The sequence below is a fragment of the Nannospalax galili genome, unplaced genomic scaffold, assembly GCF_000622305.1.
Source record: "Nannospalax galili isolate Female #2095 unplaced genomic scaffold, S.galili_v1.0 scaffold452, whole genome shotgun sequence".
Taxonomy (NCBI): domain Eukaryota; kingdom Metazoa; phylum Chordata; class Mammalia; order Rodentia; family Spalacidae; genus Nannospalax; species Nannospalax galili.
The window spans coordinates 2,873,099-2,886,013 of NW_008333659.1; positions in this window are offsets into that span (position 1 = coordinate 2,873,099).

Consider the following 12,915-nt stretch of genomic DNA (forward strand, 5'->3'; position numbering starts at 1 on the left):
ATTTTCCTGAGGTCTTTATCTCAACTCAAAATTTTCACAAGGAAGGGTCCCTTGTGATATGATTTAAGTGTAAAATGACTCTTATAGGCTCATGTGTTTAAACATGTGGTCCTCAGCTGGTGGCACAATTTTGGGAATTTGTGGAACCATTAGAAACAGAGCCTAGCTGCAGAAAGTGGGTTGCTGGGGAGAGAGTGGGCATTGAGTCTTATAGCAGGCCTCTACTTTCTGCTTGAGCTTTCTAGACCTTCTGATATATGAGGAGAACCAGACACAGGTTCCTACTCTCATGAACTCCACCACACCTTTCCCACTATGATGGACATTAGCTCCTAAAACTGTGAGCCAAAATAAATCCTCACTCCTTTAAGGTGACCTTGTCAAGTACTTAGTCACAGTGAGGCAGAAAGTAGCTATCACACTGTGATACACACATGGCTGCCCTGTTTGTGCCACAGTTGGTTGGGCCAATGGACATTTGTTGCAATTTGTGAAGCTCTCCTCTAATTTAGAAAAGAATCCTTCTAGTACAACAGATCAAAGATCAGCAAATATTTTGCATCAAATATCTTTGGGTGATGCGTACTAAGATGATAAAATTTCACAGGCTGAGAAACTTGCATGCTGAAAAACAAGAAAAGTTGATGAGAGAGAGCAATTTAGGAGAAAAGGAGAGTGTGTCTATCGTTAGATACATTTCTTCCAAAGAAAAATAAATCAATCAGTTCCTTAGATTCTCTAATTCCTTCATTTTCATCATGAATTGTATATATACATTTTTACTATTAGTGTGCTAGTTAGCCATCTGTCATTTTAACAAGTGAGAAAGTAAACTTACAAAGATTAGAAATCTGTATTTTGGCTCACAGTTTTGGAGGTTGACTCATGATGCATTGACCCCATTGCCTTTGTGTCTGTGCTGAGGCAGCATTTCCTGCTGGGAATGTGTGGTAGAGCAAACACTCCATGGTCAAAATTCTAAAGAGAGAAAGACAAAGAAGCTTGGATTCACTGTTCTCTTTGTCAACATGTCCCAATGGCCTGAAGACCCACCACAGGGTACCACCTACTAAAGGTTTGACCACCTTCCAGCAGCAAATTAAAGTTTGCTGACCAAACTTTTAACACATGTGACTTCACAGGGCATTCAAGATCCATACCACAGTACTTACTTAGCTTTCATAAGATGATACCATAGTCTCAAAATAAACCTGCAATTTAATGCTTAAGCTTGTTCTAAGCATGTTTCTCAAACATAAAGACAAATTATTTCAAAATATTATCCTACAATTGTTAATTACCAGGATTGCTGACCAAACTTTTAACACATGTGACTTCACAGGGCATTCAAGATCCATACCACAGTACTTACTTAGCTTTCATAAGATGATACCATAGTCTCAAAATAAACCTGCAATTTAATGCTTAAGCTTGTTCTAAGCATGTTTCTCAAACATAAAGACAAATTATTTCAAAATATTATCCTACAATTGTTAATTACCATTTTTGACCATGAGAGCTTTTAACTTTTTGAAACATGTGAATGCTCATTAAATCATAAAAGTTTACTTTTTATGGGCTGGAGGGATGGCTCAGCAGTTAAGAGCACTGGTTGCTTTAGCAGAGGACCAGGGTTCAACTCCTAGCACACACATGGCCACTAACAACTGTCCATAATTCCAGTTCCAGGGACCTAATGACCTCCTCTGACCTCCACAGGCATTGTGTAACATGAGTACACTTACATGTAGGCAATACACTCTCAAACATAAAATAAAATAACAATAAATTAAATATTTAAAAAGTTTTCTTTTGAATATTTAATTTTAGGCAAGATGTATATTCACAGGTATGAATAATATATCATAAGTTTACAAATAATGGTTTTCTGCTCATGTTGCCTGCTCACATTTCTGTAACTATCAAATAATAAATCTTAATTGTATGCAATACTCTTTTAATGAATTTATTCTTCTGGGGAATGCACAAAAATAATGCAATTCACATATGAACAGCATTTCCATAGAAGACTGATTTGTTTTTAAAAAGTGATCATACAATTTTTAAAAATTCAGAGGAAAGTTTTAACACCCAAATAGCTCCATCTCATATTCCGGAAAAGACATACTGTACAATACTGTTATAATCATTCTAAGGAATTCACTTTAACATATTCGAATCTAAAGATAATTCCTGCTCGAATGGACTTCTTAAAATTATTTCTTCTTTTATAAGGCAGTCATGTGGTATAGCCATCAGAACTGTTATGTACAAGCAACATAAAACAGTTGTGGCTGATTCAAGCTGAAACTCAATTTACGAAGAAATATTGAGTAGTGCATGAAATCACCAAAAGGGCTGAAGAAGTGGGATGACCTTGAATTCAGCTGCTAATAAGGGTAACTGGTGCTGGCCATCTGGGCAGTGTGGACACTACTCCCATAATGGCACAAACCATTATTTGGACCAAAGACAGATCTTATCACTGATTTTTTTTATGACAATTTACGATAAGGTGATGAGAATTAATAGAGATAACCATGGTCATAATCCCTCCTTTCCTTAGTCACCACAAATATCAGCAGAGCTGATGAAGTAGAGCCAAATAATGAGGATTAGTGGTCCTGGAGAAAAAAAGTGAGAGCAGGTTCTAATGCTAAATCACGAGCATAGCTTGTGCTAAGGGACTGAGATTAATGATTAGTTAGCCATGCTGAGTCCCAGGCAAAATCCACCCAGATGGAGGGCAACTTGTGCAAAGCTTTATAGAAGGGTGTATTTCATGTTGTAGTTAAAACAAAGATGCTTATGTAGGGTGGAGTGTAAAGAGGAGGTTAGTAGAGAAGGGGGCACTGATTATACTCAGCTATTAGCCATCCTAAAATTCTTACTTGTATTACTGGTGTTTTTAGGTTATGAACACAGTAGAAAAATGATGTGAGCTATGCTAAAAGAAAAATCAGTCACTCTGATTGCTTCATTGAATGTAAAGGGAAAAGGAGACAAAGAAAAACTGGGGGCGGGGAGAACAACAGTTGTCTAGTTGAGAGAACACGTGGTTTTATTTCTGAGTTTGAGTGAACTCAATATTAAGTCCATCAAGTTTCCTCCAAATTTTGTGATTTCATTTTTATTTTGAGCTGAATAACAATCCATTTTTATATAAGTACTAGATTTTCATTATCTATTCATCTATTGATGGACATATACGTTGGCTCCATTTCCTTGTTATAATAAATAGACCAGCAGTAAACATAGACATGCAAATATCTCTATGGTACGATGTGGATTTCTCTGGGTATATGTCATGAGTGGAATAGCTGGGTCATTTGGGAGTTTTATTCTAATGTTTTGAGGAACCACCCAACTGATTTTCCTAATGTCTGTATTAAATCACACTCCCACCACAATCAATGTTTTCAGTCAGGAACTCATTACAAAAAAGTGATATTTATTTTTTAAAAAATGTATTTTCAATGAAGCTGGTTTTTAAGATACTATAAATTTAAATTAAGGAATAGAGGTTCCTTCAGATTATTCTAAAGAAATATCCAGGAAGAATGTTACATTCTGAAATAAATAGATTTACCAAAGAACTCAAGTAAGCACTATAGTGCTCTATACAAAGGATCCATCTCTCTTTCTCTCTCCCTGAGCCCATAAATAGTAGGAAAGGTTCAGGAAAAGCAATAGAAAACAACACTAAGGGCTATGTGTAATGTATTTTAACCAACAGTGGTCAGATGAGACTTTCTTCTTGTGTTTTACCAAGCATTAATGAAATCTTAAATAACAAGGAAAGAAATCTGGTTGCCACTTGGGTAGCCTTTACATGCTTAGCTTTATATGCTGCCCCACATGTGGTCATGCATAGAGCCAGGAAGGGAATTGTAGAGAGGCTAACCTGGCACTGAAGAGCTTTACCACAGGCTTGAGTACCATCCTCACTATGTGCTCTCCCTTAAGCCAGTTGAGGGTTAATTATGTTAGAGGAAGAGACCTTAGGCAGTAGGCTAACTTCTAAGCATTTTCAGAGCAAGAGGCAAATAGAAGAGTTCCTAAGCCACAGGAGGGAAAATACAAGTGCATGCGCACATCCTTTGTCACTAGGTGGAGCCCATCACACTCAGTTTAATTTGGGGCATCAGAAACATGTGACTAGAAAGTCATGCACTATTAAGGTGCTTTTAAGGCTGGAGGTGAAATCAAAGACACCCAAAAGAAATCTGACAATTGGAGGTGGGGCTTTTGTTTCAAATCCTTAACCTTCAATTTCAGTGCCACTCCTATTGCAAAAGCTGATAGATTCTGTTGAACATGCTGATGGAAATCATTTGGAATGAACGATGGGTCACGAGATAAGTTTTACACCTTGGCGTTGGAGTAATTTCTGTACTGTTCTGACCTAGCTCTGACCAAAGTTCTGAGAGTTTGTTTTGATGCAAATTCCACTTGGCTGTCTAAGGAGAGTAACCAGAGGAACTGTGGTTGGCATGTTGGGCCAGGGGTGAGACCTCAATGTTGCTGGAGCCAGTGCTGATCTCCCCTACTAAGGGAGGTAACAAAAGTCTCTGACTGTAGATCAAGGGTCAGCAAATGGTTCCGATGAAGTTCAGGCCAGTAAACATTTTTGCATTTGCAGGTAAGTTGACTTTTGTGACAGCTCCACAACTCTGTGGACATGTAGTAACGGAGCACTTGTACACAGTACGCCAACAAATGAATTGGCTGCGGCCAGTGGAACTATTCATGGGCAATGCGATTTTAATTCCATATAATTCGCATGTGTCCAGAGTATTACTGTTTCTGTTTTTTTCCTAAGTACTTAAACTACTGAAGCACACTTTCATCTCCTGGACTGTATAAAATCAGGGAGAAAAAGGAATGATCCAGAAGCCGCGGTATCTTGTTGGCATCTGTAACAGGTCAAAAGAGAAGGCCAAGATTTCAGATAGCAGCTGTTTTGTGCAAAGATGATGCCATTTTGATACAGTATATGTTTTCATAATCTTTTTCGATCCTGTATGTATTTATGAATGCTGGATTTTCCCACATTGCTTGGTCAAACTATCAGTCATGTTTCTCAAATGGGCAGATAATGGTACTTACTGAATGCTTTAATTGTAGGTAGTTTACAGGTAAATGGAGGCTATTCTCTCTATCTCATTTAGAAAAGAGCAAATGACTGATGGCTAGATATGCCCTGTGTGCAGACTTATAGGAGATCTCTAACAGACTTTGATTCAGCCATCTAGAGGCAGCCTGTGTATACAGAAATTGATTCCATTCTCCAACCAAGTGGATCCCAATTAGAACTCACCCATCATTCCCAACTTCTGGTAGTGACTGGTTCAGGAAACTTGGATAAAACTGGTGAGCACCTATACTGTGTGGTGGCAGCTATCACTACTTAGATGTGGTCACTGTGACCTGAGTTGACTCAAATCTTCCTCCCAGGTTGAAAAAGGTATTTTGCCTTTCTTCCACTGTGAACATAAAGGAAATATGTTGCAGCGCAATTAGTGCTGGCATCTACCTGGGGACAAAGTGCCAGTGAGCTTGAGCACCAAGCTGGAAAGCTGAGGACACAGAGCAGAGAGACTGGGATGTTTCCAGAGCTCTGACTCATACAGGAGGACAAGCACATCTTGTTTCTGGGTTCCTTGCTTTAGAAGAAAACTTTCCTTACTGCTTCAGATTTCTGTCATTTGTAGTTAAAATGAGCTTTATAACAGGGAACAGAATGTGTGATTTCACATTTGTTAAAACTTTTCATTACATAAGCAATAAATGATTTCTTCCTTCCAGTTCAGACAGTCGACCCCTGAGTCTGAGGAGCTGCGGCCTTATTAACTGCCGGGAGAAGGATGCCTCCCCAGTATGAGTTTCATCTGCCCTTATCCCCAGAGGAGGTGCTGAAAAGTGGAGGTGTGAATCAGTATGTTGTCTAAGAGGTGCTGTCCATCAAGCATCTGACATACCAGCTCAGAGTCACTTTTTATTCTGATATCAAGGGGCAACAGACATTAATATTTTCATCTGCAATATTGTTCTGGATGACTCACTATTGATATGCATATGTATATCCATATATTTTTACCATTCCAAAAACATACTAAGCTCCTTCCTCTGTCCTGTTCTCCCATTTTCCACCCCAATTAATCTTTCCTGCTCTTTTATTTGACTTTCTCCCCCTGTATGGGGAGGGAAACACTAAAGGCCTATAGAAAAAGCCGTATCGAAACATGCCACTATAGTAACTTCTTAAAGTATATAAATATACATTATTAAAGGAGATTAAAAAGAGTTACCTTATAACAGGAGGGCATTGTACTTACTACACAGTATAGGCTAGCCACGTAAAAACCCAATGACAGGGATGGACTCCCTTTTTTGAAGCCGTTGACCAGGGATTACAGACCCTCAAACAATACTGGGCATTGCCCCTGCTTTTGGTTACCCACTAGAACTTGATGATAAAATTCTATTGCTGAAGATATTACCTACATGACCTGCAGAAAAGAATAAGGAGAAATCAAGCTGGTACTGACCTCAAAGCTTCATCTCTATTCACTAGCTTTCATAGTGCTGAAGGTGCTATACATTCTACCAGAAGGAAAAATAAAATAATATTAACCTCACCCAGCTGTGAATCCTGCATGCTTCAATAATTGGCCTGACAAGATATGACCTCTGGTGCAATGGAGGCGTGAATATTATGGTAATAACAAGTCACTTCTTAATTGGATTTAAGATTTGCTTCATAGGATGGAACCCGTACCTGACATTCCTGTCAGGACTAGGAACATGTAGAAACATGACATGCCACATGCCACAGAGAGATCCTAATACTACTATTCATTTAAATAGAGTATTAAAGTGACTCCTAATGACTTATTATTATACCCATAGATTAATGCATCTCTCAACTCTCGCCAAAAAGTTTCCTTATGCAGCAGATTAACACAGAAACTCAAAATTCATCAATGTGGAGGGAACAAGAGGCTGCAGAGTGCTTATCACTGAGTAGGACACCTGTATGAAACTGCTGCCTCCCAAGGCTAAGGGATCATTGTGGAAGAGGCAGCAGAAGGATTGTAAGAGCCAGAGGGCATGAATGATCATCAGGAAACAGAGTCTTTCAGACAGTTGGTTAGTTACTCATATGAACTCACAGTAATGGTGACAGCATGCACAAACAAGAAAGTACATGCTATCAAGGTGGGGTGGTAAAGGGTGGTACAAATGGGGGTATAAATATGGTCAAAATATATTATGAAGTTTTCAAACATTCAACCTAAAAAGGATAAAACATACTACACAATGCATAATGTTTATTTTAAAATATTTTTATTTTGGTTAGCTTTAGTTTTATAGAATAAATTGAAGTATAATTGTACAATATACCATAAGTTCTTTTATATTCTATACCAAGGGCAGTACATTAGCATGGCATTGTTACCATACGGAATGAACGAACATAATGCTATATTCTTAACTAAAGCCTGTACTGTATTCATATGTCCTTGGATTTTGCCCTGTGTCATTTTCTGCTCCAGGAGCCCAAGCAGAAAAATACCTCATTCTAGGAGTCATTACATCTCCTTGGGTTCTTCTTGACTGTAGCACATCACTATTTGATGCTTGAATGATTTCTTTTTCTTGTGGCTAGAATGAGTTTGCAGTGTAGGAGGGAGACCCAAATATAAAATTCCATTTGCATCACACGAAGTCAAGGCAGGACCACTACAGGGTACCTTCACTACCTGCCCCAGTAGTGTTTGTCAGTATAAAGTGTGCACATGCAGTCTCTTAAAGATCCTAGCAGAGAGACCTAGTACTCTAATACAAACTCCTGTCCTGATTCTATAGGAATGGCCTTTGAAAATTCAGTAAGCTGAGTGTCTCGCCACACCCAGCAGCTGAGGGAAAAATTGTGTTCTTCTAGAACCCAGTATCAGTAGAAAGGAAGAGTCAGGAAAGATATGAATGATGACAAACCAAGTTTCAGGAGCTGTGCAGGTGGGGGGGGGGGCCCCAGGAAATCCTGGGCAAGAAGGAGGTGCCTGTAGTGTTTTCCTCACTTGCATTAAGGCACAAAAGAAACCATAGTATATCTCACACATTGCCTTATCACAACCACAGGAACAACCTAAGTGAGAGGTAATCTCACAGATAAGGGCTGCTGAAATAATGACACCTCATTACATCTGCTTAGAGGCAAAACATTCCTCAATAGCTTCTTTTGCTCTATGTATACTTTTTCTAAATTTGATTTTTCTTTATCTTGTTCTGTTGAATAAAGTTTCTTGAATGACTCCAAAAGGGCCCGTGGCACAGATTCAGATTCAGCCATGCATCTGGTCTATAGGTTACCACACTGAGACTCAAAATGAAATCATGAATGAAGAGGAGGAAAGATTTTGGCTATCACGTAACAAAAATAGGAATAAGAATTAAGCAGATCAATATGGAACTACTAAATTATGGAACTTATAGCTACCTATTTGACAACATGGTCATATAAAATTAATATGACTTAAAAAATGGAGTAAGAACCAAAAGGGATTTAGGAGTTTAATTTATAAATTTTATTATTTAGTGTAATAAAGGGCTCCAAATACTGCATAAAATTAAGAATGTGGTTTCATGAAAGTTTTCTTGAATTTCTGAAATTCATATTTTCCCCCAAATACATAGAAGACTATCTTACAAATAAGAAACATATAACATCCTCTTTGCCATGTGAATACTTGAAGATTAGAACAACCTTTCCTTGAAGATGAGAAGTATATGAGGAACAGTAAGAAAAATGATCACTTTTTACTTTACATTATTTATATTTGCATGATGTTCACAGGTTGTTTGGCAACTTCTGTTTGGATGGGTCTAGCCTGGCCTGGAACTTGCTATGTACTTTAAACTGGCTTAGAACTTAAGAGCAATTCTCTGCATTTTTGTCCAGAGTCCTGGGATTACAGATGCAAAAGCCACTATGCCCAGCTTGTTTGTGTAATTTTAAGTCTCATTTTTAATCAAAGAAAAGTAAAATTTAAGAACGATATGTTTCTTATCACTTGTCTGATTATCTTTAAAATGTTTTTATCTATTACTTTAATTCTATGTGTATGAGTGCACATGTAAGCGCATAGGTGTCATTCAGTGCTCTCGGAAGTCAGAAAATGGCATTGGGTCTTCTGGAACTGGAGTTACAGATGGTTTTAGCCACCATATGGGTGCTGGGAATGGAGCCTGGGTCTTCTGCAAGAGCAGTCAGTGCTCTTAACCACTGAGCCATCTCTCCAACTCCTTGCCTGATTTTCTTACACGGACAAAAGTCCAGGGAAAGAGGGTAAGATCTTTGGTAAGGTCTCCAACTTAAAGTGGGGAAAAGGCAAACTTTACCTGAATACTGCTCTGAGTTGTATATTCTGTGCCTTCATGTAGCTATGAGGGAGTTTATTTTGACACAGAGCACCCAAGAGAGACCTGGTGCATCTAGATCTACTTAATTCAAAGAAAGATTTGGATATTAGTTACTAACATTTTGAATATTTATCATTCAAAATCTTTGAGACAGAAAGTCCCATTTTCAACTTTTTGGAATTTTCAACATTTTCTTACACATAATATGATACATAGTGGATGGGGGCCCCAAACACAAACTCCAAATTCATACATATGGACATATCCTAGAACATACTAAACACAGTAGTCTCAGTGCACCTGTGCTCATGTACATGTGTCCCCGTAACACAATGTCAGACTTCAGATTCTCAGATTAGGAGCTCATAGCTGAGCACATGTAATTATACCCAAGTGACAGCTAAAAATTAAAATATTTTTTAAAAGATCACATTCATAGATTTAATCAATTAAATTATTTAAGGAAAACTTCTTCCCTTTTTATATCAGAGGTCTAAATTTTAGGTAGGAAATTCCTCAGAGCAAATTTGAATCTATGCCCAAACTTTCTCTTTCACTTTTTAATGTCCTGTTATTAAAGGACATATAATTATATTTGTAAAAACAACCACTGAATTTGAAAAAAATCAAGACTGATAAATCATTCAAATATATTTTTAAGCAAGTAGGAAATGGTATTCAAAGGGTTATTAGCTATACATATAAGTAAAATTTCAAATCGTTGCTTCAACTTTAGTTTTTATTTTCCTTCTCCCAAAAAATCCCAACATATTCTTCTGTTTTCCAATAGATGTCAGTATCAAAAAAGAAAACAGAAAATAGTCTTTTAAATGTAGCAATCTTGCAGTACAAAAGAGAAGATTCTTTGCTTTTTTCCCTGCTTTGTGTGTTCAGTATTTCTGTAGCACATTTAAGCTACCCAGAAAGAAGGGTAGTTTTGAAGTACAGAGTTTTTTATTTGGGAAGGAAGTTGTCTATGTAATTTGTATAACTAGATTATAATGATTGAAGTAGAAAAACTAGTAAGGAAATGTCTGGAGATATTCTGGATGATCTCTACTTTTTACATGATGATCTGAGCATATGGTGTGATGATTATAACTTCACATTAATCCACATGTTCTTTACAGCACTTAGATATGTACCATTACATATGAATCTGTCAAGTATGTTTGTGTGTGTGTGCCAGCTAGATACAAGAGAGTTTGCCTTAGCAAATTTCCATTGAACATTGTAGTATTAACTGAAATTAAAATACTGCACGCTAAATCTCCATATTGTGTACCTTTTGGAAAGAACTTTTTAAAATTACATTCATTCACTTATTTTGTGTGCATGGGTAAGTGCCTCTTTGTGCCTGTGGTGGTCGGAGGACAAAATGTTGGAGTTGGAGTCGGTTTTCTCTTTCTACTATGTGGGTTACTGGGATTAAACTCAAGTTGTCAGTCTTGGTGGCAAGCACCTTTGCCCACTGCCCCAACTCACCAGTCCTGAGAACACTTAATGCTACTGAAAACATGCATTTCTGATCAAAGCTGCAGGATGCCGCACGCCTGAATATGAGCATAGGCAACAGTATCCTGGATCAATTTCCCAGACTGTTACCTTTGCCACTGATTAATCATAAGAGCAGGACGTCTTTGATCCCAAAGCTGCAGCAGGTAGACTTGCTATGAAGGTATTTATCAAAGCACTTTTTTAGCACTAAAGTGTAACACTAATAAAACATTCTGAAAATCAAGGGAGGGAAAACCAGTATTTACAATCACTTTTGTTAGATCGAGTTTACTTTTGAAGATGAAATAAACCATGTTTCCTCTAAAAATCTTATAGACAAAACTTTTAATGAGGAGAGGTTTATGCTACTGACACAGTAACAAAAATGAACTTAATTTCAGAGTTCATAAATAGAAAAGCTGGGCCTTGTAGTTTGTTTCCAGGAATCCCTTCACCTTTCCTTACATAAGTTCTTTTCATTTATTCAAACATACTGAAAGAAAAAATAAAAGAATCTCCCCACCCACCAAATGTTCTGTTCTTCCAGAAGCAGGGATCCTCTTACCCCTAGTTTTCATTCTGCTGGTTTGTCTGCACTTGTTTCATTAACTTTATTATATGCACTTTCTGAGGAGGTAAGCAACGAGCACCTTCTCTTCAAATATAAGAGGATAGTGTGCAACTCAGAGGTTTCCATAACTTCTAAGCTGTTATAGACATGCCTTTAATCTTCATTATACATATAGAAATATGTGTGCATGTTCATAGCCAGGCTATGCACATTGGCCAAATGTGGAAACAACACAATGTCCACCACTGGATGAAAAGCTAAACAAAAGAGTTATGTACATATAGTGGGCTATTGTTGAACCTTAAAAAAGGTGATTGAGACACACACTACTGCATGGAGGACTCGCAAATATGGTGCAAAGTGAAATGAGTTAACTTAAAACAGAAACTATGATTGTATTTGTCTGAGGTGTATAGAATAGTCACATTCATTAGACAGTAAACAAAATGGTAGTTGCTGTGTTTGAAAGCTGTGGGAAATGGGGAATTAGTTCTTAATGGATGCCAGGTTTCAGTTTAAGAAGATTAAAATGTCCTAGAGGTGTTTGTTTCATAGAAATGTGAAGATATTTAATGGCAGGATACTATGTGATTATCAGTGTTTAAAATGGTAAATGTAGGGCTGGGGAAATGATTCAGTAGTTAAGAGCACTGGCTGCTCTTGTGGAGGACCCAAGTCCAGTTCCTAGCACCCATGTGGCAGCTAGCAACTGTATGTAACTCCAGTTCCAGGGGAATCCATCGCCCTCTTCTGGCCTCTGTGAGCATTGCATGCATATGGTATACTTACATTCAGACAAAACACTCATATGCATCAAATAAAAATAAATATAATATTAAGCCGGTCATGGTGGGGCACACCTTTAATCCTGGTACTTTAACCCTGCCACAGGGGCAGGTGGAGCTCTATATCTCAATCAGCCTGGTCTACATAATGAGTTCCAGGCCAGCTGGCACTACAGAGTGACCCTATCTCAAAAATAATAAATAAATAAATAAATAAATAAATAAATAAATAAATAAAATAAATAATAAACTTAAAAATTCAAAGATGGTAAATTTGGTGTTATATTCTGCCATAATACGAAGGTAGCAAATAATAGGAGCATGTTCTTCTTTTGTTCAAATACCCTTTAAATGATTTTAGCATGGTGGCATACATTTGCAGTTGAGAATTCTGCCTTTACATATGAATTCTCATCTTATGTATTTTCCTTGTTTCTTTTTTTAAAAATATCTTATTTATTATTTTTATTTTATGTAGATGAGTGTATTGCCTGCATGTGTGTACATGCACCCATGTTGTGCAATGCCTGCAGAGGTCAGAAGTTGTTGGATCTCTTGGAAGTGGAGTTACCGATGGCTGTTAGCTGACATGTGGGTCCTGGGAATAAAACCCGGGTCCTGGTCCTGGACAAGAGT